This window comes from Aquarana catesbeiana, linkage group LG01 (assembly GCF_042186555.1).
Source record: "Aquarana catesbeiana isolate 2022-GZ linkage group LG01, ASM4218655v1, whole genome shotgun sequence".
NCBI classification, from domain to species: domain Eukaryota; kingdom Metazoa; phylum Chordata; class Amphibia; order Anura; family Ranidae; genus Aquarana; species Aquarana catesbeiana.
In genome coordinates, this window is record NC_133324.1 from 250,680,418 (window position 1) to 250,685,456 (window position 5,039).

The following is a 5,039-nucleotide window of genomic DNA, read 5'->3' on the forward strand; positions in this document are numbered from 1 at the left end:
CCCGAGGACCCACACCCTTCTCATCACACTGTGACAAACTTGCAACATCAACCAAAATATACAAAAAAAGTGACAAACACGGATAAATAAAAAAAAAGTGGGGAGAAGGAAGTGTGAGAGAGTGAAAAGTGATCATTGTGTAATACAATGGCCGGCCCTCCGGCCAGGAATACAAATTTCCCCTGGTCCCAGCCAAAAGGCTCGGCCCTAGAGGCAGGTGCGCAAAACGTGTATTGTGGTAAAGTGACCATGGTGCCATAAATCAAGTGCCTGAGCACCCCTGAACTGCCACTTCAGGGGCACATAAGCCACTGGCTTTTCGTGCAACCCAGACCACAGCAGCCCCCACCCCAGCCAGGAAGGCCTGAAGTCCTGGAAGCTTGGTGAGAGCCCTTTACCATCAGGCCTCACCATTGCTCCCATCCCTCCTACCTAATTACATTTGGGAAATACTAACCGCTCCCCCCGGTGGGAAAGGGGAGCCAGTGTTCTCTCCTGAAAAACTGACCGGAGCTAGAGCTACCCCAATCTAGGCCAGAAGGCCAGGGACCCGACCCTCTGGCCAGACCCAATGGTTCTCCATCCCCATCAGAAGGCTTCCCTTTTGGCTACGAACTTCTCCAGGTTACCTTTACACCAGCAGGTTTTGCATAGCCACCGCTATCCCTGATACCACCTCGTTGTAGATCAGGGGCGGAAGCAAGCGCCATCTCCTGGCAACTGATAAGAACAGATACTACACTTGATCTTAGCCAAAAGGCCGAGAAGTGATGAATTTTTTTTTTTTTTTTTTTTTTTTTTATTGAAAGCCTATGGCGTGCAAAACACACCCAAAAACTTCACCCGGTGCATAAAAAATGTGCACACACATAAAGAGTGCTCACAAAAAAGTGCAACGGGTACACAAGACGTGCCAATTCCCTGATCCCCCGGGGCGTTAGGCTCCTGCGGGGACAAAGGTACTTACTATGGTCTCTCTGGCCGAAACCAGACAGACCCCGTTCTCTGGAGGGCCTGCCGAAACAGGACCCACCCAAGTACTAGGTGAGGCTCCCCCGAAGGGAGACCCCATGAGAGAGGGCGAACTAAGCCAAAAGGCCATGTCCACCCCTTCCCAAGACTTTCAGGGCTGGCCCGAGGACCCGCATCCTTACTCATCACACTGTGGGACAAACGTGACAAAAACAAGACGTGACAGACTACACAGGTTTCAATCAAAAATAAATAAAAAGTGGGGGAAGGGATAGTGGAGAGGAGAGTGAAAAGAAGTGGCCATTGTGTAACACAATGACCAGGCCCTCCGGCCAGGAATAAAAAATTCCTCTGGTCCTAGCCAAAAGGCCCGGCCCATGAGGCAGGTGCAAAAAAAGCTGTGTTATGGTGCAGTGACCGTGGTGCCCAAAATCAAAGTGTCTGCCACACACAGTGATCTTAAGGCACCCCTGGACTGCCACTCCGAGAAGTGATGAATGCAGTACTTGATTGTATGGAGGTCTTTTAGGGTTTCATCGCATCCTACAGTGGAGTACATGGACTGGAAGTATGTAGCTGGTGGCTGAACGTTAGGGAGAGATGAGATTTTAAAGAAGCAGACCTTGGACATGGGTAAACTGTTGTATCCTATAGTCTGGGAGGCAGAGCAGTTATGGAGTGTGCAGGTTTCTGCTGCCCTCCACTGTTAGCTGCCAATATCACAGTGTTATGTATAATTATGTATTAACACTTCCTGTCTTGGGGAGAGGCTTTGAAAACCCCTGCGGGTGGAAGTGAAGACAGAGAACTGAGCCACATGGCCATATACACACAGAAGCTGCTTCTGCTGCTGTATTTTCACCCAGGTCAGAAGCAGAGACTATTATGCAAGTATTCCTATGTTCCAGTAGTTTAACTACGGCTGCCCATGGTTTCTTGAGTGTGTTTCTGAATGTTTGTGACAGACAGAGTATTACTATTATTTCACATGCACAGTGCCAGATAGCTAGGTCTGTGCTACTGTATGTGTGTAGTGGTCACCTTCCAGTACATTAGTAGGTGAACCTGTTTATTGCAACAGGGTTTATATGCAGCTCATGTTATTCTAGTAAACCACGTCCCATCTGGTTTGGATTTCTATAGATATTTTTAGCTTAGGGCTCAATAAACAGCATAGGCTAGAGCCAGGTTAGCCATCCAATAGTCATATCTAGTAGTTAGAGGTCCAGGTGCATGTCAGATTAGAAACGACTAGGAACGGACTAAAGCACAGTGTAGAAAGGCTGACTCTGAGTTCCAGTGCCACAGCACAGTTCCTGTCGGTGAGAAGCTCTATTCGAGGCTGGTTGGAGAATCTCCCCATGACTGATGATCTTGTCTTCAGGTCTTGGACACAAAAACAGATACTGCTTCATGCTCAGGAGTTCCTGCAACTGGACCTTGTTGCAACATTCATGTAGAGGTATCTCTTTTAATAACTATATATACGTGGCTTTATGTGCACAATTGCACTAGGACCCCCATGCCCTTTGCTGATAATACCTGTTTGTACATGGGTGTATGTACTGTTAGTAATCTTTTCTTATATAAAGCTTGTATTTTTTATACTGATGTGTATCTATAATCTTATGATTATTGTTGTATGCAGGTTGCAGTAGGTCTTCTGCTCCCAACTGGTTTGTTTAGATTACTGATTCATTTCCCAAAAAGGGAATCCCCTCAGTTCACAAAGGCCCAGTAATGGGTGGAGGCACTACCAACTTTATTATCAAACCCACTCTGCCACATTGGCTCTCTTATTTACATACATATTTAGCACAATATCCTTTTTGGGGAGGGAAATAACTCATAACCCCACCCGCAAGTCCCTTCATTAACAAGGTTAGGCATCCATAAACAGGAACAAGAGCTGCAACTCACTTGTGAAGAGTATAGAAAGTAGAACATATTACAAATGTTTACAACTGTACATAGTGACCACTACATGTCTGAGGTATAAACACAATACATTCTCCTCTCAAATGTTGTGCCGCCCCTTTCTGCCTTCTCCGACATTCATAGAACTTGACTTTCTACTATCACAAAGACTTCTGTGAATGGAGGAGCTGATGATTGATAGGATCTCCCCTGACCATTCACAGAACTTGATGCACTGTGTGTTAGTAATAAGATGAGTTCCATGAATGGAGGACAGGGTAGGAGGGAATGGGGGGGCAGCAAGACTCGTGTGAGTGGCAGCAGCTTCTGTTAACTTTCACAGTGCTGGAAGACAGATGATCATGGCAGTATCTGTGTTTGGTGCCATAGCTCCAAAAAAACTAAACTTTAGCTTTAAGGTCTCTGGTACAAGTAAACAAAGAGATTCACAGACAATATAACCATCAGCTAAGGACAGTTCTAATCCTGTAGTAAGATTAAAGAATAGGGCTCAATATCTTGTCTGAGTTTTGCCATTTGCTTTGTACAAGGTTCCATAATTGTACTTATACTGGACATGCAAGACAAGCTTGTTCTGGTAATTTCTTATATTCTTGGGAAACAGCTTCTCTTCTTACACAATGGTTTCACATCTGATCTTATTTTGTGTACAGAATAAAGAAAAAGAGGGTGCACCAGCCTTGTGCATTATCCTTTGATAGGTTTATTAAAAGAATGAATAAATTAAAAACTACTCACAAGCATGTGAAAGAAAACCGCAATGTGAAAGCCTTAAACTGATGGCAATCGGTCTGATATCAACAGTCTCCAGATGATAAAAGAGAGGACATGAGGACCACTGCTGGCTGATGCGTTTCAAAGGGATACCTTCTTCCTCACAACCTGCCTCATGTCCTCTCTTTTATCATCTGGAGACTGTCGATATCAGACCGATTGCCATCAAATTGCCGCAAACCAATCAATATAAGCTTATTGCGATTTTTTTTTACCAAAAATATGTAGAAGAATACATATTGGCCTAAACTGTGGAAAAAATTTGTTTAAAAAAAAAAAATATTTATTATAGCAAAATAGTAAAAAATATTGCGTTTTTATCAAACTTGTCACTCTTCTTTTGTTAATAGCGCAATAAATAAAAAACGCAGAGGTGATCAAATACCACCAAAAGAAAGCTCAATTTGTGGGGAAAAAATTATAAAAATATCATTTGGGTACAGTGTTGCATGACCGTGCAATTGTCATTCAAAATGCGACAGCGACGAAAACTGAAAATTGGCCTTGGCAGGAAGGGGGTAAAAATGCCCTGTATTGAAGTGGTTAATAAACCTATCAAAGGATAACGCACAAGGCTGCTGTGCCCTCTTTTTTTTTATTCTGTTTTTGACTGCTAGGATACCCCTATCCTTGAGGGCAGCAAGGCCTGAGACATTATCCATCCTGAACTATAGAACACCTGATCAACACTTGCGCGCAAGAGTATTTATTTGCTCCTATTTTGTGTACAAAATTCTTTGCACAGCTCAGTGAGGTGTCGCTGACTGGTGAAACTTCGGACACTGGTTGTATAGAGGCAACTTGTGAAAACACCTTCCAGTAATTGTAGATTAGGGTCTCTAAAGCTGTCTATACACCATATTACAGGTACAAACAACAGTTTGTTTTATCATAGGGATCATGGTAATTGGAAGAAATATAGAGATAAAAAAAAAATATATAAGTATATATACTTTTTTGTGCCAATTTTCCTTTGATAATAATATTTAAAGTTTACCATTTCCATTTTCCTTTAAATGAAGGCCCAATTTATCCTGAAAACAGCAAGGTTACACTAAGTAATTGCAACAATATGTACAGTTTTACTAACATATGCCAAAGTTCAGGTGCTAAGATTTGTTTTACCATCATTAAGAGGTCAAGAACGTGATATCGACCAATGCCCTGTACACACGATCGGACATTCCGACAACAAAACCGTGGATTTTTGTTCGAAGGATGTTGGCTCCAACTTGTCTTGCATACACACGGTCACACAAATGTTGGCCAACAATTACAAACGTGGGAACGTGGTGATGTACAAGACGTACAACGTGCCAATAAAAAGGGAGTTCAATAGCCAGTGCGCCATCCTT

At 43.1% G+C, this 5,039-nt stretch overlaps 1 pseudogene; it reads right to left on the reverse strand.

The window, feature by feature from the left end:
* Window positions 1–638: 638 nt before the first annotated feature.
* On the reverse strand, window positions 639–772 carry LOC141124336 (U2 spliceosomal RNA; annotated as a pseudogene).
* Between the last annotated feature and the right edge of the window lie 4,267 nt (window positions 773–5,039).